Genomic DNA, 27,196 nt, shown 5'->3' with positions numbered 1-27,196 from the left:
TGGTTATTGACTGTGGGCACATCAGCCAGTGCTGGGGGGAGTCAGAGCCAAATTGCTCCTGGCCCCCAGTGCAGAGAAACCACCCAGCAGAGAGACCTGCAGCCCAACAGGCAGTGAATGAGGCCAATGGGGAGAGAATGTGTGAGACACCAGGAGGCTCTGAAACTGTTCTGTGAGGAGGATCAGCCCCCCACCTACCTGGTGTGCAGGGAGTCCATGCTCAACACACAGGCTGTGCTCCCCATGGAGCGGGCTGCCCAGAATTACCAGGTAAGGAATCGCTATCAGCGTGTGGGACTACACTGTCAGGGGTGCACTGCACTCATACAGCCCCCTGGAGCAGAGTCACACTTTGCCTAAGTGTGGGACTTGGCTGCAGCTCAGAGAGATGGTTCTGAGGCAGACTTTGCTCAGATTCGCAGCTCTGGCCCAGGTGATCCCCACATGCAGGGCACTGTGCCTCTCACGAGGAATTGAAATTAGGGGGGGTGTTCAAATTTATGTGGGGGAGGTTCAGGACTGATGAGATATATAAAAGAGATACGAATAAAGTAAATGTTTTGTTAGGATAATGCACATTTAACATGAGGATAATGCAAGTTACATACACCAAAACACGTAACAGGTCTAGATTTCTAAAAAATATATAATTTTTTTTAAAAAATGTATTTAATTTAAATTGACTTTTGAAAAGTAAGCCATCGTGGGATAAGAGAGAAGTCCTCTCATGGATCGGTAACTGGTTAAAAGATGGGAAACAAGGGGTAGGAATAAATTATCAGTTTTCAGAATGGAGAGAGATAGATAATGGTATCCCTGAGGGGTCGGTACTGGGACCATTACTGTTCAACATACTCATAAATGATCTGGAAAAATGGATAAACGGTGAGGTGGCAAAATTTGCAGACGATACAAAACTATTCAAGATAGTTAAGTCCCAGGCAGACTGCGAAGAGTTACAAAGAGATCTCACAAAACTGGGTGACTGGGCAACAAAAATGGCAGATGAAATTCAATGTTAATAAATGCAAAGTAATGCACATTGGAAAACAATCTCAACTATACATACAAAATGAAGGAGTCTGATCTAACCTGTTAACACTCAAGGAAGAGATCTTGCGATCATTGGTGGGATAGTTTCTTGAAAACACCACTCAATGGTGCCAGCAGCCAGTCAATATTCCCAACATTCTGTTTGCTTTTTTTTGAGTTTGAGGTTGTGGCACCCTTCAGCACGACTAAACTAACAATTTTATTTAGCACAAGCTTTGTTGTGGCTCCAGTCCACCTTTATGGAATGTAGCCCCATGAAAGCTTATGCCTCAATACATTTGTTAGTCTCTAAGGTAATCTACTCTAGGGATTATTCTGATTTTACAGAAACCGGTTTTTGAAACTGTAGCAGGGTGACCCCTGCTCCTGCCCTGCAAGGGTAAAACAACCCTTGAGACTAAGAGGGCTGTGGGGGAGAACACAGCTTTTAGCTGGGGGCTATTTGGGGAAATGACTGCAGCTGGGGCCAAGCTTCCAAACTGAGCAACAGGGTCCTTATATACGAGGCAGGGAAGCCCAGAGAAAAGATCTGTCTCTTGCCTCTGTAGACGGGAGAAGAGGCTGGCTGTCAGGAGGTGGGACATACAGGTACCGAGTGAAGCACTGGGGAAAGACAGAGGCATCTAGGTGGGGATGCGTTCTAGCCTGGAAAGCCCCAGGTGCGGCCTAGTATGGGCTAATAGGTACTGGGGTAGTGCAGAGGGCAGCGCCAGGGGTAGGTCCAAGGCAGCAGGTCCGACACACCTCCTTGGCCAGTTGATGCGAGTTCGGCTTAAGATACTGCAGTCTGCCCACAGGCTGGGGCGGTGGATGACAACTCGAAGCACTGGCAAGTAGCCTTAAACTGAGGTGAGGTGGGAATGTGTAGGTGGGGTATCCCTGGGGAGGGGAGACCCTGAAGGAGAAAGGAGTTAATGCAGGGGACAGCAGCACTCCATGTAAAAAGGACGCAGGCTCCAGGGAGGGAGACGCCGGGTCAGAGGACCAGGCGGAATCACTGCCTGCAGAGGGCACTCTGCGAGGTGGAAACGCAGCTATAATTCCCGAGGACAACCAGCAGAGGCGGCCGCAAGGGTACGTGTGTCCGCTCATCACAGAATGACAGGTAGGTATAAAGTTCCGAGGTGCAGACGAGCAGTCCAGCACTAACACATTAATTTGGCGGTGTGCGTCCACTCATATCCGAGCAAGCGTCGATCTTCCGAGCCGTTGCCAGCTGTGGGTATCTATCCACTAGTTCCCGCAGTCCTCCCTGCCCATCAGAATTCTGGGTTGAAGATTCCCAATGCTTGAATGGGGCCCACAAATTTGTTGGCAGGTGGTTATGGGTAATTTCATCATCAGTCATCCTCTCCGTGAAAGCAAACAGCAGACAAGTCATTCACACCTTTTCCCTGATTGCCCGGCGCAGTATGCCATAGCCATGGCAACACTGGAGCCCCGTTCAGGCCTTTTTTCACTGTCACCGTGTTTTCCACTGGATGCTGGCTGACAGACAACGGTACTCGCAGCGCTACACAGCACCATCCACTTGTCTTTTGCAAGTTAGCAAAGATGGTTACCAGCCTTCCCTGTAACCTCGTTGCTTGCAAGTTGACAAGGATGGTGTACCAAGTCATAGTGTACTATCGCTGCTGTCATGAGTGCTTCCCTGGCTGGCCTCAGGTGAGTCGGTCGGAGGGCCCTGGACACAAAAATGGGAATGACTCCCAGACTTCTTAAGTTTGTCTATGGAGAGTCAGTCCTGCCTAGAAGTATCAGGCAACGCCTGCTAATACACGCAGAGAGGGCATGGCCGCCTCTGGGTCAGAGCCCCAACATCCTGCCAGAAATGATGAGCGCAAGCTATTCTAGGGGGTGCCACCTGCAACAAAACCCATCCGTTGCTTCCCTTCTCCCCACTCCTCCTGGGCTAACCGTGCAGTTATCTGCCATTTGTTGATGCAGTAATAAAGAATGGCAGGAATAAGAACAACACTGACTTTAATTGCAAAGCAAAGATCAAAAGGGGGGGAGGTAGGGCGTTGTCTACAGTGAAGCAGAGTGAACCCACCATTCTGCACTGCTCACCTAATAGCTGAAAATGGGAATCTGTGACAAGACAGATAGAAGCCAGGCAGGAGTGAGTCTCCATTGTGTGTGGGCCTTTGGTATGACGCAGCGTAAAATTCAAAATGTCCCAGGATAATTTATGTTGGGGGACAGTTCTAAATGGCAGCTTAATTTTTTTATTTTTGTAGCAAAATGTAAGAGGTCTAAGTATTTTGATTGTGAAGCCCTGGTAGCAAGAGTAGGCTGGGGTAGGTGCAAACCACGTGGTGCCGTCTGACGGGAGGGCAAAGCCTGAGGCAGAAGCTACAGTTGCAATGATAGTCCGGCAGAGTGAATTAGACAAAACAACTTAAAGAAGAGAATGACCTGGGAGTCATTCCTTTTTGCCCAGGCACCCTCCGCAACCTCAACTGAGGCTTGGCAGGAGCACCAGGGATGACAAGTGACGGACTATAGTCATACTGTACTCGCCTTCCGTAAAGCAAGCAAGAGGATGCCGCTGTGTAGCGCTGCAGCACCACGTCTGCCAACAGCATCCAGTAGATCATACGATGAATTCGAAAAAAGGGCAAGAAATGATTTTTCCCAATTTTTTTTTTTTTTTTATTTGCTTTCACAGGGGCTGATGACACATATATCCTAACCACCTGTGACAAATATTTTTGACTCTCAAGGCTTTGGGAGCTAGCCGGCAGGACTTCAAATGGTTTTTGGAGAGTGGGGAACTGTGAGATGCTACATGTCGTCATCGCCTTCCTCCATTGATATCCATTGATTCTTTGGCTTTCTGGTACAACTTGTCTCGCTCCTTAAGTTTTCACGCAGCACTGTGTTGAGTCCGTGTTGTAGCCTGTCCATCATGTCCTTAGGAGACTTTTTCAATGTTTGGCATTTCGTCTATTGAATGGAGTCTGATAGAACAGATTCATCTCCCCATTCCCCATAACGAGATCAGATTCAGTATCTCCCATCGGGTCCATACTGGAGCTTTTTTTTTTTAAGTCTGGGACTGCTTGGGTCACCTGTCTGATCAGTGCTCCCAGCGCTGGGAAAAACAGGAAATGTAATTCAAAAGTTCGCAGGGCTTTTCCTGTCTACCTGGCCAGTGCATCCGAGTTCAGATTGCTGTCCAGAGCAGTCACAATGGTGCACTGTGGGATAGCTCCTGGAGGCCAATACCATCGAATTGTGACCACATTAACCCTAATTTCACTCGTTGGGGAGGAGTACAGATATCAATATTAAGATCCCTTTATATCTAAGGCCACATCTAGACTACGCGCCGTATCGGCGCATTAAAATCGATTGCTCAGGGATCAATATATCGCGTCTAATCTAGATGGGATATATCGATCCCTGAGCGCGCTTATATCGATTCCGGAACGCCACCAACCCCAACGGAGTTCCGGAATCGACATGGCGAGCCGCGGACATCGATCCCGCGCGGTGAGGACGGGTGAGTAAATCAATTTTAGATATTCGACTTCAGCTACGTTATTTACGTAGCTGAAGTTGCGTATCTAAAATCGATTTCCCCCCATAGTGTAGACCAGCCCTAAGTCCCAATCAGCCCCTTCTCCCTGCTGCAGCCCTGGGTGCTGAACTGATGGTCCTTCTTGCCTCCTGCTAACCTGCTGGGGGAAGGGAGAAAGAAACTCCTCCAGAAGCTCCCTCTGAAGTTCCCCCCACCTCCCTTCCCATCCAAGATGGGGTTCCCTTTCCACTGAGATTAGGAGAAGTATACTTGGGCCTGGCCCCACCTTCACTCCACACACTTGTCCCCATCCTGCATCTTCCACCAGTTTCTGGGCTCAGCTCAGCTCCCACACTTACCTGGAACTCTTCCCTGCAGGATAAGTGTCCCAGGGTGCTGGGAATCAGATGTCAAGTGACCGGGAGGGGTTTTTGCCAGGGATCTGGGGGATTTAATGTTTTGGGGTGGTGGAGAAGGGAATCAAATGGAGCTCAGTGCTCTGGTGATCAAGATATTGGTCATCATGGAATGAGAAGAGAGGGAGTGTGCAGGGTTAGGGAGGTTCTGCCCTTTATCATTCACCTCCTCTGCCCCTTTTCCCTATCATCTTTACATTCAGAAGGCAACACTGAGAGGGACTAATTTCCACAGATCCTTTTTTGGGAGGCCTAGAAATTCAACCTCAGCAGGAGGTTAAGTTTTTCTAGCCTAAGAAAGCAGTCAGGAGTAGCAACCAGAATGACCATGGCCTGTTTTGTAAAGGACTTGGAGGTCTACTGATGAAACATTCTATCCAAGCACTAGATACTATTTTTTATTTATGTTGGGCCAAGCAAAATGAGACCCAACACTCAATTCCGTGGTGTTTGCACGTAATACAATGACTTTGAATGCTGCAACTGATCAATTCAGACAGTTCAGACATCTGGGCTCCCTATGCAATGCATGGGAAAAGATAGGCACCTTAGGATAGGAGCCACAAAATTCAGTACACTAAGCGGGAAGTCACCTAAGCTGGCCAGTGGGACATGCCAATAAGAGAGTTCTACCCTAAATCAGTCCCTCTGACAGAGTTAGGTACCAAAGTCTGGGCTGCTGGGAAATGCCAATCTCTGCTTGGGATGCATGACCAGGAACCCTGCTCCTGGACTAAGGCAACTTCCACTGCAAGCAATTGGTTTATCACTAAGACCTCCCCAAGCAGGTGAGGGTGGAGAAGTCAGAGTGATTGCTGGGGTCGGCAGTCCTGACAGCAGGCTTGCTGCAGTAACTCTTTGTGCTGTGGGTGGAAGCCACATTCCTTGCCAAGATATCAGACCAGGCTGCAGATGGAGAGGTTGTATCTCCCATGTGACCCTACCACTTCGAAATACCCCCAGCCTGCCCCAGGAAGCCCAAGACAGGAAGGACAGACCTTACATACAAAAAAGAGCTGGGACCCCAGACCATGGGAAGATGATTGAGATTCCACTGCTCCCAGTAATGGTCCTTCTTGGTATAAAGTTAAAAGGCCTTCCCATCAACAGCCTCACCCTCCTCCCCAGAAATGATTTCCATTCTGGTCACACTGAGTGCTCTGCAGATTGCTGGTAAACTGTCTCTGGCTCGGAGCAGTTCCCGGGTATTTTAGCTTAAATGATCAGCTCAGCTTGTTTATTTAATCTCTGCTCCTTTGTACCTTTTTACTGATGGCCTGCTTCAGTTTTTCATGACGTTTTTTTCGAATCCTCACTGATAAATCCCTGCCAAATGATGTGATGTTGAAAAGCACCCTGGGCTAGATTCTCAGCTGATGGGAATCGTAGTAGAACCAAGGTACCCAGTTTAGTGTACACCAGCTGGGGGTCTGACCGCATGGACTCCAATGGAGAAGCAGTTCACATTAGCTGGGGATCTGTCCTTTAAAAATTGATCTCAGGTGGCAACTACAATTACATTGTAGGGAACACTGCTGAATCTATTTAAGTGCCTTTTAATGTTGTATCTTTCTAGTTTTCCTTCATATTTAAAGAGCTTTCTCCCCCATTTGGGGAAATGGTGTCTCCCAGGTATTGAATCATCTAGCCTTTAATGGCAGATAGCCCCAAATAAATGCAGGATAAGGAGGTTAGTCCCCATTTGGAACTGCTTTGGTGTGACTGGCTTGCCTCCTTCTTGATGAAGCAGAATGCATAATTGCTTCAAACCACTCGATCCCAGATAACAATTCTACTGCATAACCCCTCCATTCCCACCACTGTATTTACCCCAAAGGATCCCAAATGTCACAGAGCACTGTCCTGAAACAACCTTATGGAATTAAGATGACTTTACTGAAATAATCACTTTATTAAATTAGGTTTAATTCCTTTGGTCCATGTGTTAAAAATGCAATTTTTATGTTGTTATGATGGCATTTTACATATCGTTTCCATTATGGGAGATGCTGAATAATTCCTCCACTTATTCAGCCTTGAAACCACTGGCCTGGATAAGTTTGATTAAACTATTCAAACTGGATTTTCCAGACAAAGAAAATACTTGGATTAAATAACCAAGTTTTAGACTGACTTCTTGACCCAGCAACATTGGACAAGATTCCCAGTCCATTTGGAAAGTTTCAATGCTTCGGGGAAGGGTTGAAAGGGCTTGACCCTACAGAGGTTCCATAAGCAGTGGGTGCTGGTTCTGAGCTGAGCTGTGATAACCTGAAACCACAGGAAACTTCTGAGTGGAAGGACTAATCACGGACCAGAGCCGTTGTGCTAGATTTGGTGATCCTCTGATAAGTTAGCATGCACTGTTGTTCTTTTGCTTGTTTTTAATATGTATTCTCTTTAATGCGCTTAAGAATAAAATAGGGCTTGGCTTAGAAAAGGAGCTGTGTGATAACTTGATAACTGTGGGCAGTCAATTGTAATGTCTCTGAAGAGAAAGTCAAGCAGGCCTGTGCTCGCCTGTTCTGCTGTGACCAAACACAGCAAAGCAGTGAACTAGACCATCTGGAAATGCACTGATCAGAGGGAGAGAGATACAGGGTTCTCCACCAAAAGTCCAGGATGCCAGCAACTTTAGAGTCAGGGAGATGCGCTGAGATTGCATCATTGGTATTAAGGAGTGGCCCAGGGGAATATGAAGGTCTGTCACACCTTTATCTGGGTTTGCTTCCGCGGTCAGCGCATGAAAGCCGAAAAGCCGCGAATAGCAAATGACCCTTTAAAAATCCCCTTAAATCACCTATAAAGGACCAATTTTGTGTATACAACCCTGTACAGTACTATGTTATTGTATACCAGCAGTGGCAGTATAGTATATAATTTAAGGACCTACAATGCAAAATACAATTTTATAGTATTTTATAACATAACAGAGAGAAGAAGAATGGAAGAATAAAAAATAAACTGTACAGCTACAGTGCAGTACTGTAAACCTGAACATCACCATCATCCTGGATATTCTGTGCTTAGTCTTTTTACTGTACACCACTCCAATGATTAGTCTTCCTCTTTCCCTGACATGCTATTTGAGTCATAGGGCATTCGATGTCGATCTAAGAGACGATGGGCCAGGCTGGCGTGACGGTGAACGAGCGAGGTATAGACGAAGTGTTGTCTGCTGATTCAGCTCGAGGAAGTTGATTGTTAGGCTCTGCTGCTTGGTGGTGGTTTTTTTTTAAAAAAACATGTGTGATTGGTAACTGTCACTGTCCTCAAACATTTTGGTACAGTCTCAAATCATCCTATACTATGTGGGATTTTTGAGGCTTCGATTCCATAGAGGGAATCAATTCAGAAAATTAAATCATTCAGTGTTTCGCTACTTGAACACTTCAGAAAATTTATGAAGATTCCAAGTTGCTGGCTTTTCCTGTTTGTCATCATCTTTGTCTTCTGGAGATGATTTTATCAGTTCCTCTAACTCTTCGTTAGTCAATGTTTCTCTATGGCCCTCAATTAATTCCTCAATTTCTTCCTCGAGGATGTCGACGAAGCCTTCACAACCCACTTGCCTGGCCACCTGAACAATGAGTTGCACTTCTTTATCAATGGTTGGGAAACCCTTAAAATCACTCACACAGTCTTCCCATAGGTTTTGCCAACATGTATTGACTGTTTCAGACTTGATTGCATCCATTGCCTGTTTAATATAAGTGATGCAATCAGCAATGTTGAAGGACTTCATCACATTAACATTGAGATCAGCATCCATAGCAGTAACGATCCGTGAGAATGTAAGCTTCATGTATGTGGCCTTGAAACAGCTAATAACGCCTTGGTTGAGAGGTTGGAGGATGAAGGTGGTATTGGGGGCGGGGGAGAAAGATGACTTCAACTTTGTTATGTGCAAACCGGAGTGCCGCAGGGTGGCCAGGAGCATTGTCTATGATCAAAGCAACACTTTGAAGTCAAGTCCTTTTTCTTCAAGGTACTGCTTGACCTCCAGAATGAAACACTTTTGGAACCAATCCAGAAATAATGCTGCCATCACCCAAGCCTTTTCATTTGATTGCCAGAACTCAGGCAGGAGATTTTTGTTCTTGCCTTTTAGGGCACAGGGATTTGCAGCCCTGTAGAGCAAGCCCAGCTTTATTAAATGCTCAGCCACATTGCCACAAAGCAACATAGTCACATGGCCTTATAGCTGCTTTGAAGCCAGGGGCTTGTCTTTCTGATTTCAAAATGTAAGTGCGGATGGGCATTTTTTTCCAGAAGAGCCCAGTCTCGTCAGCATTAACAACTTGTTCTGGAAGATAGCCTCTTTCCTCTATGATTTTCTTTAATTGTTTGGGGTAGGCTTTTGCTGTGTCCTCATTGGCAGATGCAGCTTCACCAGTAGTCTGCACGTTTTTGAGGCTGAAGTGGTTCCTAAAACTGTTAAGCCAACCCTGGCTGGCTTTGAATTCGGCTTTGAATTCCTTCTCACCAGAAGGCTGTCCCTCTTCGGTGGGAGGTTTGAACAGCGTATAGATGCTAAGAGCCTTTTCTGGCAACATGTTGCCATTGATAGGCACATGTTTACGGTTCATGACTTACAGCCATAAGTTTAATGCCTTTTCAGTCTTCACTAAAGTCTTACTATGCACTTGGCTCGTCATCTTAGTAGTTACTGGAGCACTTGATGCCATTGCTTGATGAATTTCTGTCTCTCGAATCTTGATGGCACGGATGCTAGATTCGTTGTGGCCATATTTACGCACCACGTTGGTGATGGATATACCGTCTCTCAATAAGTCCAACGCATCCAGTTTTTTTCTCCAGCATTGGAACACATCGCTATTTCTTCGGTTGAGCACCAGATGAAGTAGGTGCCTTGCATTCAGGGGTCATGTTATACAGTATGAAAAATACGTACTGTCTCTTTAAATAGTACAGGCACAGTAGAGTCTCACTCAGCACAGCTAGATGTGCACAGTATGAGAGGCACAGGGGGACTGAGTACTGTAGTGGGAACAGCAGATTCGCTTCTCCCATCTCACACTCACTCCGGGGCAGACACACTTTTTTTTTTTTTTGCCAACCCTCCAGAGTTATTGTAGGGGAGAACTTTATCACAGGCCTAAAGACATGCTGTTGCTGTCCAGTCCCCCCCTAAAAATATTTTAGTGGGAACAGCAGATTCATGTCTCACGCTGGTGGAATCGCCCGTTTTTTTTCTTTCTCCTGACCGCACAAAGCTGAAATCTTAAGGGGAGGAGATGAAGGAGCACGCCAAGTGACTAAGTTTAAAGCTTTATTAACTAAATAACAGTGGTGAGTGCTGGGTGTGCCCCATGTCACTCAGAGGGAGGAAGAAAGTGTTAGTGCCTGAGCCCTAACCCACTTTCATACTTACACACGCACAACACAAGGCTGGCCAAGCCTGGGTGTAATGTAAGAAGAAGCGGGGAAGTGTAGACGAGATTTCTGCCCTGTGCACAGATCATCGATGGTCTGCTGTAAATCTCCATCTTGCTTAAGCTCTCAAGAGGGTTTTAAGCCCTGGGTTCTTCTGGGGACATTCTCGCCAGGGACCCCATATCCCCCGTGCTCTCTGTACCAGGCCAAACCGGCCTTCTGCGGCTCCTTTAGCTTCCCCAAAACACACTGGTTTCAGGGTCGCCAGACTGTGTTCCCACTTGCTGGCCTTCACAATCTTATTAGTTTTGCAACCCCTTCAGTTTTATTTAAGTTCTCCTTTCTCAGGGCTGGCTGGGGTTGGGATACAAGCTTCTGACAGTTTAGCAGCTGAGAGCTTGTTTTTGTGCGCTTGCCTTGAACTGCAGTTTCAGTCCTTATCTTCAGGCCTGGCTGGATCATCAAGTTAACCCATTTCTTTCTCCTTTCCTCCCTCTTCGGCCTCTTGTAACCTGCAAAGGAATCTTCCACTCCATATTCACACCTTCAACCCTTTTGTGATGTAAGCAGAGTCAGGATGAGCTGTACCCTGACATCTGGTGGTGAGTTATGGGAAGTGTGGAAAGAATGTCCAGAATGTGAAATCTCAAATATTTGCATAGGCACACCTACCCCATCCCAGACTGCCGAGCTGTGGGACTGCTTTGTGACAGAAATGACTCAACCTCAGTTGGGTGGTACTTGGTAGACAATTGTGATGTAAGCAAACAAGTCTTGTCTATTGCTATAATAGTTTTAATTCAAAGAACAAAAAAGGAATATTAACATTTATGATGATACTTGAATGAAATAGTATTATTCTCTATGTGTCTCTTTGAAGGTTGTGGTAAGCTGTATCTGAACTGTTTTAATGGATAAATTACTCTGTGCTAATTGCCAGGATGTTTGGGAGAAGGCGTTAAGCCTATTGTTTTCTCAGGCTGAAAGGCTGCTGGAAATGTTAAGAACCCTGGGACATGATTCTGCTTTATCTCAGATCTGCTTAGGGTTTCAGGAGGGGGAAACCTTAAGCCACAAGGACTGAGATCCCAGTCACTGACTGGAGTCACCCTGAATACGGACATTGGACTGTAACCTATGTACTATTTCTAAAAGGCCTTTTGGCAACTACAAGCTCACCTCTACTATGCATCTGAACCTCGAGAACTGAATTCAAGTCTGTATGTGTATTGATCTTTTACCACCACACTCTCTCTTCCCTTTTTTAATAAATGTTAGCTTAGTTCATCCCCAAAGAATTGGCTGTAGCGTGTATTTTGGGGTAAGGTCTAAGTTATAATAAACCTGGTATGTGGCTGATCCTTTGGGACTGGAAGAACCTTTTCTTTTACATGAATGAGATAAGATTTTCAGGAATCATCATCATATATGACAGGTGTGTCTGGACGGAGGCCTAAGGCTGGGAACTGTGTGGATTTGGACTTCTAAGTGATCAGTGAAGCTGTTCTGTGCTGGTTGGTAAATCTAAGTATCGGAATATCCACCAGCGTTTGGGGTTTGTCTGTCCCATTTTGTTTGCAGTTCACCCTGATTGAGTGACCTCAGCTGGCTCCCATGGGCAGCCCGTCACCTTCCCAAGATACTTTCCAATGCATATAAAAAGCGTTAGCAATATTACAATGCTGGTACTTACCCAGGGGACCCCATGGGGGGCAATTTTATTGTGACACCCTGCCCTGGGATCCCGTCAGCCATCTTGAACCTGGGGCCCTGTGCATGTACAGCCCAGCAAACTTGCCTCCTTTCCCGGGGTAAATAAACCCAGGTGGCTGATTCCCTGACTGGTGCGCTCAGCACTGTAGACAAGAGCCACTTGGCTCCAGCATCAGCAGATTCCTCCCTCCCACTGAGTTGGGAGCTGCAGTAAGAGCCACAGAGCCACTTGCCTGCAGCAGCATGGAGCTGGGGTAGGTAAATCTGTGAAGTGTGTGTGTGTGGGAGGGTTCCTCGGGCTTTGTGATGGACACAGAGTGGTCAAAGGGCTACTGGTATCAAGGGAGCTGGAACTGGGAAGCTGACTCGTAGCTTCCCATCTAATACCCCTTCTACAGACTCCACGTTGAGAGTGGGGAGTGGAACCCAGGAGTCCTGGGTCCCAGTCTCCCTGCTCTAATCCCTAGACACCACTGCTTTCCTCACCATGCTGGAAGAGAACCCAGAAATCCTGGGTTAAACAGACCCTCCTGTTCTAACCCAGTGGGAACCAGAAGTCCTATCAATCAGGAATCAGGATTCCTGGGTTCTCTCCCCAGCTCCGGAAGAGGGCACATGGGATTTGTGTCCCAGCCTTTCAGCATTTTCTCCTGGCATAAAGGGGCCTCTTGCCTGCCAAAAAAAGCAATGGGCAAATGGCAAAGCAATGGGCCGAAGGGCAAACCACGGTGATGCAGATCTTGGAGCTCAGCAGAGAGCTGGAGCCCGGGAGGTGACTGACCAGAGTCTGTTTACCAAAGAGGAGCCAGGCTTCCTGCTCTCATGGGGGTTTAAATGGCTAGGGCTGCAGCAGAGCAACTCCCCCAGCAGGATAAAGGCCCTGTATCCCATTCCCCACTCCCTGAGCCAGCCATTCCCCCTGACCTGGGGTTGGATCAGAAACAGCGCCTCCTAGAGGGGAAAGGTCCCAGACCCTGTTTCCTATAACACCCGCTGGAATCTCCCTTCCAGCTGCTGCTGTACTGGGTCTCCCAATGCCCCCCTGCTTGCTCCTCCTCTCTCTGCCAGGCCCCAGCTCTGGCTCTGATAATCACAGTAGTGTGGTGCTCACCACCACCAGAGCAAGCTCCGGCACAATGATAGCCTTTCTGGGGATCCCCTACACCAAGTCCCTGCATGTGGGCCTTGTGCTTCCAGAAGCCAATTCCCCATCAGCCCTGGAGCCACGTCCTGGAGGCCACTGGCTTTGGCAATGGCTCCTACCAGCCTCTGCTTACTGATTACTGTGATGCCTACATGTGGAGGCCCAAAACTTTGCAGTTCGAGGCCTGCCTCTTTCTCAACATCTGGGTGTCCCATCCCCGGCCTCCCTGCATCAGCCACCGTCCTTGTCTGGATCCATGATGGGGGCGGGTGGGGACATTCTCAGGTGCACCCTCCGTGGAACTCCAAGATGGCCATTTTTTAGCTGCCACCAAGAGTGTGATTGTGCCTTCCATGAACTACCAGCTGGTAGTTCCTGTCTTTGCCCCTGGCTGCCCTGGGGAATGCTGGCCTGTGGGACCAGCTCCTGGTGCTGCCCTGTCTGCATGAGAACATGGTTGCATTCGGTGGGGACCCAGCCCATTTGATATCCTTTGGCCAGAGTGCTGGGGCTGCGTTGATTGGCTTCCATCGCCTCTTGCTGGGGAGCTGCCCTCTCTTTGCCCGTGCTGTGCTGGAGAGTGGTGCCTTCACCTCTTCCTGGGCTGAGTTTAGCCCAGAAGCCACCAAGGAGGTAGGCTGGGTGTTGGGCCACGACCTAGGCTCTGCTGATCTCAGTGACACTGCCGTTGTGGGCTGCCTGTGGGGCCATGAGACTCTGGGAAACACACAATGTGCGTGCTGACCGTAGACAGGGATTTCCTGCCCAATGTGCCACCAAGACTCTTGGAGGCCAGGCACAGCCAGCCTATACCCTCCTGGCTGGCGTCACAGGCAACAAAAGCTCCTACATGATCATTGGTTTCCTTAGCTTCACTGGGATGAACACCAGCCCCACGATCTGGAAGGAGCTGCTGGAGGTGCTGAGGGTGACAACGCTGGGGCTGCTATGGGAGCTTGTCTGGGTGGTGGCACAGTGGTACAGCCAGGAGGGGCAGGGCCTGGTGTGGTACTGCTGCACCATGTCTCACGTCATCAGTGACTATCATGTGGTGTGCTCCATAGCCAAGACAGCCAGGTGGCTTGTCTTCCCCCAAATGGATGGGGATGCTGCATGGCTCTAAGGTGCCCTATCTGTTTGAGACCTTGGTGTCTATGGGGGGAGCCAACCACAAGCAAATTGAGGCTGAGGCCAGACTCAGCCACAGGGTGATGCGGTACTGGGCAGAGTCTGCCTGGAGCAGGTAAGGAAACCCCTAAGAAGGTGCAACCCTGAGTGCTGCCCTTGAGTTTCAGCTCCCAAGCCACCAGCCCCTGCTTGTCTTACAGCTGACGCTACCGCCAGCCAGTCTGCATCCAACTGCACTTTCAGCTTCTCTCCACAAATCCACTTTCAGTTTACACCAGGAATGGGCAAACTATGGCCCATGGGCCACATCCAGCCTGCCAACTGATTTAATCCAGCCCTCGAACACTCACTGGGGAGCGGGGTTGGGGGCCACTCCGCATGCATTCCGCAGCTCCGTGTGGTTCCCGGAAGCTGTGGCATGTTCCCCTTCCAGCTCCTATGCATAGGGGCAGCCAGGGGGTTCTGCAGGCTGCCCCTGCCCCAAGTGCTGCTCCCACAGGTCCTATTGGTCAGGAACTGCAGCCAATGGGACCTGCCAGGGTGGCACCTGTGGACTGGGCAGTGTACAGAGCCATCTGGCCGCCCCTCTGCGTAGGAGCTGGAGGAGAGACATGCCATTGCTTCTGGGAGCTGCTTGAGGTAAGTGACACCTGGAGCCTGTACCCCTGACCCGCTCCTGGGCCCCAACCCCCTGCACCCTGGCCCTGATCCCTCTCTCAGCCTCTGAACCCCTTGGCCCCAGCATGGAGAACCCTCCTGCACCCCTCATCCCCAGCCCCACCCCACACCCTGCACCCTTAGCTTGAGCCCTCACTCCTCCATGCCCCAACCCAGGACCCCCTCCCATGCTCTGATCCCCTCAGTCCCAGCCTGCAGCACCCTCCTACACCCCAAACTCCTCATCCTTAGTCCCACTCCAGAGCCTGGACCTCCACCCAGAGCCCTCACCCGCCTCGCCGCACACCAAACCCCTGACCCAGCCCAGAGCCTCCTCCCGCAACCTGAACACTTCATTTCTGGCTCCACCTCAGATTGGGATGTCTATGCAAATTGCACTCACCAGCTGGTCCTGAGCTCCTCCCATTTCCCCATCAGAGCCAGAGAACCATACCAGATCAAACCTGCAGCTGACATGAGAGTAGCCACCATGTCCCTGCTTCACCTCCAGAGGGCAGCCTTTGACTTCAGCCCTGTGAAAAACAACACGGAGGGGTGACCATTTTGGAAGAGGGAAAAACTGGGTTGTTTGCCTCTTGATCCTTCCTAGCTCATGGGAAGCCTCAGTGAGACCTGGCTGAAGAGTGTGGGTGGTTGGGTATGTCCTTGTCCCTCTCTGCTGCCACCTGCAGGAGTGAAGGACACCTGGTTGGGACATCCTTCTGTCTGCCCCCTTGTGGCTGGAATTCATTCAATTTCCCCAACTATACTGACCAGTTATTGCATTTCCCCTCAGAAACCCGAGAGGGGCAGGAGGCAATGGGGAGTAGTGGGCTCTTTACAATGCCATGGAGAATATTTTTTCCTGGAATGGATTGGAGCCAGTGCCCCCTAGAGGGAAAAGGAACCCATAATATGCTCCCATCACCCAGTTCCCTCTTTCCAAAGAGTTGAGGGATAGTCTGGCTTCCAGACAAAATATGGGGATAATTATCTCATCCCTGGGCCTCTGGAATTCACATGCCATGGGCCACCTCTTGACTCTAGGCCTGGCTTTTTGGTGGTAGGACAGTAACCTCCATGCCTCTTTCTTAGCCCAGCCCAAAGGAACCTCTGAACCAGCAGGGGAAGACAGAACATGAGAAGGTGAGCTCTGCGGGAACACACATTTTCAGCAGGAAAGCCAGACCCCTCTGCCCTCTCAGCTATGGGAGTTAGGCCCTATTCTCATGGGTATTTAGTTGCTGAATGGACTTCACTGCCTAAACAGATTGAGATCTTGGCTAACTCTCTCAGCTGGGCATCGATAGCTTTTTTGTTGTAGTAATGCTGACTGGCACTGATGAGGGGACAAGACCCAGCACATCCATCCTCTTCCTACATCCCCACAGTAATACCTTTATGTGCAGTATAAAAATAGGCCCCTGGATGTCACTGGAGGAGGGCAGTCCCTAGTCAACAGTGGAGACGAAAAGGGATGTGATTGTATTTTCAAGATCCCTGCTTGCCAGTGCATCAAGTAATAGCCAAAGTTAATTGGCTCAGAGCCCTGCTTTGTCAGAGCAATAATTGTTAGATACAACAGTGCTGTTTATTGCTGCTTTACCAGTGCATTAACAGTATAGCCCACGAAATATGAGCTAATTTTCTTTTGCAAGTGAGCTCATTACAGGTTTTATTCTAAACAAATCCAAGTATAACTTAGAATGGCCAAATAGGTCAGCCAATGGTCAGCTACTTCAGTATCCTGTCTCTGACAGTGGTGGTGCCAGATGTTTCAGAAGGAATGGCCAGAACAGGGCAATTATTGATTGATCCATCCCCTGTTTCCAGTCCCACCATCTGGCAGTCAGAGGTTTAGGGGCACCCAGAGCATGGGGTTGTGTCTTGACCATCTGGCTAATAGCCATTGATGGACCGATCCTCCATGAACTTATCTAGTTAGTTTTTGAACTCAATATATACTTCTAGCCTTTACAACCTCCCCTGGCAATGAGTTCCACAGGTTGACTGTGAGTTGTGTGAAGAAATACTTTCTTTTGTTTGTTTAAACCTGCTGCCTATTAATTTCATCGATGATTCCTGGTTCTTGTGTTATGTAAGGAGTAAATAATTCCTTATTCACTTTCCCATACCTTTTATGATTTATAGAGCTCTCATATCCTTCCTCAGTTGTCTTTTTCTAAGCTGACCTGTCCCAGTCTTTTAAAATCTCTCTTTTACTGGAAGCTGTTCCATACCTTCTATCATGTTTGTTGCTCTTCTCTACCTTTTCCAGTTCTTGAATACCTTTTGAAGATGAGTGACCAGAACTGCACACAGTATTCAAGCTTGTAGCTCACCCTGATTTATGGAGTTTATTTATTTTGCTTATTATCTATCCCTTTTGTAATGATTCCTAACATTCTGTTAGCTTTTTAAAACTGCCACTACACATTGAGTGGATTTTTTCAGAAAATGCTCTACAATGTCCTTAAGAAGTCTTTTTGACAAGTAACAGCTAATTTAGATCTTCATATGTTAGCTATATAGTTGAGACATGTTTCAATGTTTATTATTTTTAGACTAATTTTTCTACTGTGTATGTTGAACTTACCTCCTTTTAAAACATCCTATTATTAAAATCAAACTATAAAACAAGCCCCTAAAACACCTGTTAGTTGGGTCTCTCTATCCACACTGGGCCACTCACTCCCAGGTTAGGATAGACACTTTCACCATTCACCAGTTTTTCACATGTTCTCATCCCTTCAGTCACACAGCAAATGGGACAAAGATCGTGACTGTGGAACACAGAAAGCCTCAACTGTGCAACATTGGGTGTCTGGAGAAGATGCTGTTCATAAACAGATAGCTAAGAGTTAATGTTTCTTTTACTTGTAAAGGGCTAACAAGAGGACCAAACACCTGACACAGGGACAACCAGGAAACCGGATTTTCAAAGCTTAAGGGAGGAATTGTGGGGTGTTCTGGTCTGGGTCTTTGTCTTTCTGTGCTCTCTCAGCTATGAGAGGATCTATTTCCAATCTTTCTTATCTTCTGTTTCCCAGCTGTAAGTACAAGGTAGCAAAAGTATAGTCTTTTAAATTGTTTTGCTTTATTTGCATCTGTGTATCTGGCTGGTGGAGTCTTTATGTGTATTTGGTATAAGTACTTTAAATTGTATGGTTTTGGGATAAGGCTGTTTATTCCTTTTTTCTTGTTTATTCATTTTCTATAAGGAAAGCCCTGTATCTTAACATCTAGATTACAGAGAACGGTTTCTTACTTTTTCTTCTTTTTTTTTTATTATTAAAAGTTTTGCTTTTTAAGACCGTTTGATTTTTTTTCTAGTTGACCCATCAGGAAATTGGTCGGAGAAAGGAAAGACAGGAGGAGGGGAAAAGCTGCTCGTCTGTGTTAACTCTTCTAGTGTCCCAGGGCGGGAAGAAGCTAAGGGGGAAGAGAGATAGAATCTTTTCTGTTTCTTGTCTTTGGATTTGTCTCTTTGTGGAAGAGAGGAGACATGCTTCTTGGTATTGTGATGTAAAGAGGTTGCATCAGTAACTCTCAGGTTAGCCCAGAGAGGAAATTCTGGGTGAAGAGAGGTGGGGGAATGGTTTATTTCCCTTGTTGGAGACTCAAAGATCTGAGTCTTGGGGTTCCCCAGGGAAGGTTTTGGGGAGACCAGAGTGAGCCAAGACACTGGAAAATTCTTGCTGGTGCAGCGAGATTCAGATCTAAGCTGATATTAAGCTTTAGAGGGTTCATGCTAGCTTCTCAGGTTATGAACGCTAAGGTTCAAATCGGAGTAGGAAAGCTACAACAGATGCAAATATGGAGATTCTGTGAGGTACATGCAATTTCACCGTGCAACAGAGAGGAGCACCATCCTCTCCCCTGTACCCTCATCGGGGAGCTAGAGAACTGTGCATGAAAAATTAGCCCAGCAGCAGGTAGGAAGGTGGCTGCCACCTGCATTTCACTCCAGAAGGAGCCAAAGAGCTGCTTGTCCCACAGGCCAACTCAGCCACCTTTGCTACAGGCAACATCAGGACGGTGCCAGGGTTTTGGCGTCCTAGGCAGGGGTCCTTCCGCACTTCCGCCGTCGTTGGCGGCAATTCTTGTGGTGGGGGTCCTTCTGCGCTCCCGGTCTTAGGGGCACTTCGGCAGCAGGTCCCGGAGTGAGTGAAGGACCCGCTGCAGAATTGCCGCCGCCGACCCAGAGCGTGGAAGGACCCCCCGCCTCTGAATTGCCGCCGAGGGCAGCAAAATGTCGCCCTCCCAAATCCTGGTGCCCTAGGTGACCGCCTAGGTGCCTAAATGGAAGAGCCGGCCCTGGGCAACATCCCTGATACTTGCCCATTTGCTCCTCTGGGAGCAATGGGAGGTGGTGGATGTATTTACAAGCAGCAACCTCACTGTAGCCTGCAAGAGACCTAACCAGATGGCAGACATTATACCTCAGTGCAACTTGCAGCTTCACTTGCATCAAGAATAATAGGAATGTGGCCATTCTGAGTGATGGTATAGTGTCTTCAGTGTCCTTGTGAACAACAGGAGGTGGTGGTCATCTTTGCTAGGGGCAGCCTCACTTCTACCAGCAAAGGCTGTAGGCAAATGGCAGGCATTGTAATTCAGGACAGGTTGTAGCTTCAATTCCACTGCGAACAATGGGAGATGATAGCCATCTTCCGTCAGGACAACATGTGTCTTCATCCTATGTAGAAGGATGTGTGAATTTGTTGGCAGCCATATTAACTGAGGGCAAACTGTGGCTTCAGCCTTCCTCCCAGTTTAGATCGTCCTGTCCATGCCCCCATGTTTCCCTACCACCCTAGTGTTCTTCCCTGGTCTGCCATATCCCTCCAGGCCCACACTGACCTTCTGAGAACACAAAGGACGCCCTTCTTCCCTGAAGGCAGCCTGGCTTCAGTCTCATTGAAAACAATGGGTAATGGTAGCCATCTTTACTAGGGGCAGACTCAGCGCCACCTAGAAGGGCTGTAGGCCAATGGAAGCCATCATAATTGAGAGCAGCCTGTGGCTTCAGTCTCACTGAGAACAATGGGAGACAGTGGCTATATTTATAAAGGGCAACCTGTAGCAACACCCCATATGAAGTGAACGGGATGCAGCAGACATCTTAACTGTGGCTTCACTCTCATTGGGAACAACAGTGGATGGCAGCCATTTTGAAAAGCAGTCCCTGCATGCAGCTGGAGCATGTTCTTGCCCCTGGCTGGTATGAAACTCTGTGGGGTGTGTTGAATTTCTCCCCAAGAACCCAATGGGGGTAGGGAGGAGAGCAGGAAGCAGTGGCCCCTGCAGTGAACCCATGAAGCAGAACTTCTTCTGCATCAGCACAGAGCCACCCCAGATGGAGGGGATATTGCCTGTCCGGCACTGCGGTTCTTGACATCGCTGCTCATCGAGAAGCCAGGCCCCCTCAGTGAGCAAAAGGTCCCATGCCCCCCCATCTTTCTGAGCCAGCCAGTCCTCTCCCTCTGGGACTGGATCAGAGCCAGTGCCCCCTAGAGGGGAAAGGTCTCATGTCCTATTCCCCCCTTTTCAAGTGAACATGGGATCTTCTGGCCTCCTTGAGGGGCGGACACCTTTGGGGAGCTCTCCACCCCCTGAGGGTCCCAGAACACACATGCTGTGGGGGAGCCCCAAACTCAAGCCCAGTTTGTGGTTGTTTGGGCCTTTTCAGTGGGACAATGACATACGCATTTCCTTCCCCAGCTGAGACCCACAGAACCGCTGAACCACCAAGGGGGAAGGAACATGAGGAAGAGGAGAACTGAACCCCATGGAGGAAGCGAGGACCTCTAGCATCAAATCCCAGATGCCTTCTATCAGCTGAGGGAAGGGAGTAATTCCCCAAGCTGGGAGTCAGTAGGAGGCTGCTGTAGTAATTCCATCCAGCCACTAGATGGAGACATGATCCTATTCACTTAGCATTGGCTACCTCTCTAGGCATAGTTCCTTGCAGCATGTCATTCATCCATTAGATGTTGCTGTGTGCAGCATATTGTTCCAGTCAATGTGGTGTCCCTGGTAAAAAAGGGAGACCACGCTGGCATGCGAGCTGTGTAGTGGCCTGTTTGGGTCAGTAGCTGCTTTCTTTAATTTAGTTTAAATTATTTATTATGTGTAAGCGAGATGCATTACTCACTGTGCTAGGCTGTGTACAGATGCAGTGAAAGACATGCCAACCCCCACAAGCTTCCAATTGCATTAGAAAATGGAAGAATTATTAGCCCCGCTGTACAGGGGGGAAACCCGAAGCACGGAAAGATGAAGTGACTTGTCCATGGTTACATTGGGAGGTTGTGGCAGAACTAGGAACTGAACTCAGGTCTCCAGCAGGGCTGCCCAGAGGATTCAGGGGGCCCGGGGCAAAGCGGAGCAGCAGACATAAAAAAAGGCACCACACGCTGTGGTGCTTATACTCACTGGGCAGTGCTCCGAGTTTGCAACAGTGGTGGTGACAGGTCCTTCACATGCTCTGCATCTTCAGCAGCACTGAAGGACCCGCCGCCAAAGTGCTGCCAAAGACCCGGAGTGAGTGAAGGCCCGCCACCAAAGTGCCGCCAAAGACCTGGCCTACTACCAGATGAGTAGCCAGGGAAGGGATTCTCGGCCAGGGCTCACGGGGTCCCCCCCTCATGTGCAGCCCTTGTCTCCAGGGTCTTGTTTGGCTTCAGATCCACGTTCTGGAAGATTTGCTGTACTCGGACCTAAGTTACAGGGCTCAGTGCAGGAGTGACTGGTGAAATATAATGGCATGTTCTGTACAAAAGATCAGACTAGGTGATCTAATGGTCCTTTTGGTCTTAAACTCTGCAATTCTCTGCTTCTCTAACACCAGGACATGCTCAGCTGCTGTCTCAGCTGGGTCGTGAGCCCAGTAATATCCGCATCAAACCTTCATGGCATCTGGACAGGGTCCCGAATTGGTAGGTTGGGTTTGGGAGCTGCCCCAGTATTTTGCCCAGCACTCCAGATGGTTCAGAGAAGTGGAGGCTTTATTGGAAGGCCTTTCGGATGCCAATCAGCCACAGGTTGTTATGCCACAAAGCAAATACAGAGCAACTCAAACACTGCCACTGCCAGAGCAAATAGAGAACTACAGCCCTGTGATTTTTCCAGGGGATTGCACATGGAACCCATGAGAAACAAAGGGGGTTTGGACAGAGGCAGGGAGCCCATGAGATACTCAGAAATAAGGAGGTTTCATGTTGTGAGATAATAACCTGCAGTTATATAGCATGTGCACAGAGTGGCCAGTATCCTTCCATGGAGATTAGAACTCAGGAGTCCTGGCTTCTCCCAACTCTCACTCACTAGACCTCACTTCTTTCCCAGACCAAGGGATAGACCCCAGGAGTCTTGGCTTCCAACCCCCATGGCTCTCATGCCCATTAGAACCTGATCCCTTTCTAGAAGCAAGAATAGAGCCCATAAGTCCTGATTCTCAGCCCCTTCCCCTTTCTCATCCACTAGACCAGTGGTCCCCAAACTCTTTTGGTTGTGTCCCCCTGGGAGCCATGGTTGGGAGCCAGGGCTAGGAGTGAGCCAGAGCCCTGGTTGGGGCTGGGAGCTGCAGCTGGGACTGGGTCCACAGTAAGGGGTGGAGCCAGAGCTGCAGCTGGGGCCATGGTCAGGGCCAGGAGCCGGGACTGAGTAAGGAGCTGTGGGGAGGGGCTCAGCTGGGACTGGAGCCATGGCCATGGTCATGGCCGGAGTTGCAGCTAGGGCCTTGGACAGGAGTAGAGACATGACTGGGAGCAGAGCAGGGCTGGTTGGTGGAGTGGGGAGTTGGCCTGGGCTCACCATGGTCCTCTTGAACATTCTTCCATGCTCCTCATAGTTGGGGACCACTGCACTAGACCCCACTCCCCTCCTAGAGGAAAGGCTAGAACCCAGGAGTCCTGACTCCCAGCCCCACCCCCACTCTGTCTGACTATATTGTCCCCAGGCTTTACAGTTGGATAGAACTGTACTGTACAACCCAATAACAGGCTTATTAATCACTGCGACTCAGTGAACATGGGCAGGTTTCATACCTGGAGCGTCAGTGGAGGAAGAGTGGATGGGGGAAGATCAGGAGGAGGTGGAGGAAGGGAAGAAGGGAGAGGAAAAGAAGGGGGGAAGGACAGATGAAGGAGAAGAGAGGGATAAATGAAGAGAAGGAGGATGGATGGGAAGAACAGACAGAGGCAGATGGAAGGGAAGGAGGTGGAGGGAGGATGGAAGATGGAGAGCAAGGGATGAGTAAATGCTGAAGAGAAGAAAGAAGGAAAGAGGAAGCGAATGGCTGGAGAACTGCAGAAGAGGGAGGAGGGATTGGGACTGAGGACAGGTAGGGATGGAGGAGGGTGGCAGGTAGCAGGCCAGATTCAGAGCCCTCCCTTGCTAGCGGGCAGCGGGACCCAGTCATTGCAGAAGGAGGTGACGTTGATCTGGTACCCAGGGACCATCATCTCCTTCACCAGCTCGCATTCATGATGCAGCCCTGGACGAGGAACTGCACCTCATCTCCTGCAGGGGGAGACAGAGAGGCAGGGCTCAGAGTCATACCTCTCAGATCCACCACCCCAAAGCCCAGACAGGGATCGAAAACCAGGCCACCTGACTCAATGCCGCTTAGCCACTCCGTCACTGACTGAAAGCTCCCCAAGGCTCATGTGATGTTGATACAGCCAGGACTCCTGGGTTCTTTTGCCAGGTCTAGAAGGGAAGTGGTGATTAAATGGTTAGAGCAGGTGCAGACTGGGCATCAGGACTCCTGGGTTCTATCCCCAGTGCTGGGAAGATAGTAGGGTTTGGTGAGCTGGAGCTTGGCTAGGGGTCAGACATGGGAGCCCATGTTGCAATTCTAAGTCTGACCACAAGTGGTCAGGCCAGAGCCATGCAGCACCTTGCCCAGAAAGGAGTAAGAAACAGTACTGGTGGGGGTATTTGGGACAGAGAGAACCCAGTGCAGCCCCCCTCCCAATTCACTATAGCTGATGTTGACTGTCATGCATGGATGCCCAGCCTTAGGGGTGCACTCAGAGACTCCAGGGATGCAACCGATGTAGGGCTCATCAAGGACGCATTGTCTGCAATGCAGGTTGCTGGCTGCAAGGGGAAATGCAGTGAGAGATGGGTACAAACAGCCACCAACCACCATCCCCGCAGGCAGCCTACCTTACCCACTAGACCCCATTCCCCTCCCCAAGCTAGGAATGGAACCCAGGAGTACTGACTCCGAGCCCCCTCCTCTTCCTCTAACCCACTAGACTCCATGTCCCTCCCCTCCCCTAACCAGAGATAGAACTCAGAAGTACTGAGTCACAGACATGCGCCCCCCTCTCACTCTAACAACTAGGCCTCATTCTCCTCCCCCAGTCAGGGATAGAATCCAGGAGTCCTAACTCCCAGCTCCCCACACACTAATCATTATGCATTGTGGAGTGACGCCATTTTTCCCTTCCTGAGTTTCTATGAGTTTGGCTAGGTTACACCATATGTATCTGTGGCCAAGCAGAGATCTGGTGGGTTGCTGCCCCGAGATACAGTGTCGGTGCAAGGAAGTTTCACACCCTAGGCGAAACTTCCACCTTGCGCCCCCCCCCAAGCCCTGTGGCAGCTCCCCACCCCCCCTTCCGCTATGAGGTGCTCACCCATGGCAGCTCCCCCACTGCCCTGAGGTGCCCCCCTCCGTGGCAGCTCCCCCCCGAGCCGTGTGGCACTTCCCCACCCCAGCTCACTTCTGCTCCGCCTCCTCCCCGAGCACGCAGCCTCTGCTCTAATTCTCCTCCTGGGCTTGCGGCATCAATCAGCTGATTGGTACTGCAAGCCTGGGAGACAGGAGAAGTGGAGCAGCAACCGCGCGCTTGGGGAGGAACGCTGTAAAAAAAAAATTGGGGGCACCGCTTTTTGGCGCCCCCAAATCTTGGCTCCCTAGGCAACTGCCTAGTTTGCCTTAATGGTAGCACCAGCCCTGCCGAGATATGATGGGGGAATGGCCTGTGTGTGACTGAGAGGACCTGGGACTGTGATTCATGCTCTTTCAATGGCAGTGTTGGGGTTGTTCACATTGCGTTGACTCAAGCCCCTGGTAAAAGCTGCCTGTGTTGAGGACCCTGGCGTGGGAGGCAGAGACCGGCGATCCCCATCCACATCTCGGAGTCCTCCAAGAAGAGCTCCACCTCCACCAAGGAAACCAATTGACACAGCCATTTCCAGGGCAGCTGCATGTGTGCATCTGAGTCGGCTCATTAGAAGGATATGCACATCACACGGAGCGGCTGATTTCAGCATCTCCAACATTCATTTGTCCAGAGGGAGGGGGCTGGGAGGCAGGACTCCTCAGTTCTCTCCCCAGTCCTGGAAGGGGAGTGAGGTCTAGTGGTTAGGGCAGGTGATGTTTGGAGAAAGGACTCTTGAGTTCTCTCCCCAACTTTGGGAGGGGAGTGGGGTCTAGTGGTTAGAGCACAGGGGGCTGGGCATCAGAACTATTGGATTCTATTCTAGGCACTCAGGGGAGACAGGTGTCCGCTGCCTCAGGAGCCACTCAGGCCTGTGTCACCCCAGAGTGGAGTTTCCCCAAGCTCCCTGATGGCACTTACCCCCCTGGTGCAAGGCAGAGCAGGGCAAAGGCTGTGAGGAGCAGAGCCTAGGCTCTTCTGGGTCAGGGGAGCACAGAGTTCTCAGCTGGAGCCAATGCAGACTCTGGGGCATGGGGCTATTTTTATCCTTCTGTGCCGGTGACCAGCTGTGCTGGTTGCATTGCACTGGGGTCAGGACAGACTGTGAGGGGAGAGGACCTCCTGCTGTGCCCCCACCCTGGTCCCTGTAGCACAGCGCCCCCTAGTGCTGCACTGGGGTCAGCATTGGTTGAACTGCCTCCCGCATATTCGCAAAAAATCTCCCACACAGATCAAGCTGAACCCATTAACTGTGAGATCAAAGTGTTTGCCCTTATTAGAGTGGGTTCATCAGGATCCATCCCGCTTCTGACCAGGGTAGTTATAGCTCACATCTGAGATTATGTATCGGAAACACGTTTCACAGTTGATACAATTAGTTTACAAATGCGGATAAGACACTTACACAAAATCAGTCATAAGCCTGAGACTAGAACCCAGGAGTCCTGGCTCCTAGCCTCCCTTGCTCTAACCTACTAGACCCCACTTCCTTCCCAGAGCAGGAGATAGAACCCAGGAGTCCTAGCCCCGCTCCCACTCTTCCCACTAGACCCCATGCCTATTCAAGAGCCTAGGATAGAACCTAGGTGTCCTGACTAGAGATGACCAGAATTTTTCCTCTAAACCTCTTTCGATCAGAAAGTGCTGCTTCTTTGAAAGAGACACTTTCCACAGAATACAGTTGGTTTTGTTAACGCTTCAGTCAGGAAAGTAGCTCAGGTTCCGGATGGAGTTTCTGGTCAATGAGAGAGAGAGAGAGAGAGAGAGAGAGACCTGCACACCTGACTGAGAGCAAAGATTTGAAACTGGATCATTCACAGCTATGTGCCTCCTGAACTTCCCCGAGAACTGAGGCCCATCCCAAACCTCTGCCCATTCCTCTCCAAGGGCAAGGTCTAGTTCTTCAGCCAGGCCTTCTCTAACAAAAACACAGCAGCAATTAGATATGAAGTCGCTACTGAAACAAGATGCTCCGCAGCTCCCTTTCTCCTCTGGATAGAAGACAAGAGACCTAACCCCGTGTGATGGATGCACAGACACCTAGCTTAACACACTACTGGGAGATGCTCAGATACTACAGTGATGAGGATGGTACATGTCTGTCTCATCTTATGCTGGGGTTACATTCCGCAATCAGAGCGTAAAGCGAAAATTGCGTATAGTCAAAATTCCATTGAGTGTAATGGTGGGCAGAATCGCCTGCACTACAGGCAGGGCTGACTCTGGCTTTTTTGCCGCCCCAAGCAAAAAAAAAAAAAAATTGAACAGCCAGAGCATCTTGGTTTTGGGTCAAGGCACCCAACAGACTGAACCTCAGGGGCCTGCTAGATAAGCACAGCTGATACTTGGGGTGCTGTAGCCCGAGAAGCAGGCTAAGAGTGGGAGAATTGGGGAATCCCATCTCAGGAAGGGGAAGAGCTGGTGGGGATGTGTGCTCAACTCAGAAAAGGAGTGAGAGGTGCAGTTAGCTCTGGAACGGCGA

General features: G+C 49.5%; 2 protein-coding genes and 1 pseudogene across 2 annotated transcripts in view; 2 read left to right on the top strand and 1 right to left on the bottom strand.

Annotated features, from left to right (window-relative positions):
* The window catches only part of LOC116824943 (uncharacterized), a 480,271-nt gene that overhangs the window by 267,230 nt on the left and 185,845 nt on the right, over positions 1-27,196 (bottom strand).
* Positions 1-27,196, top strand: part of LOC116832036 (uncharacterized) — a 524,829-nt gene that overhangs the window by 443,669 nt on the left and 53,964 nt on the right. The window lies entirely within an intron of this gene.
* On the top strand, positions 8,119-20,432 carry LOC116826866 (cholinesterase-like; annotated as a pseudogene).

This window comes from Chelonoidis abingdonii, chromosome 13 (assembly GCF_003597395.2).
Source record: "Chelonoidis abingdonii isolate Lonesome George chromosome 13, CheloAbing_2.0, whole genome shotgun sequence".
Classification (NCBI taxonomy): domain Eukaryota; kingdom Metazoa; phylum Chordata; order Testudines; family Testudinidae; genus Chelonoidis; species Chelonoidis abingdonii.
The sequence above is the reverse complement of the archived record's forward strand: the minus strand, read 5'-3'. Positions and strand labels throughout refer to the sequence as shown.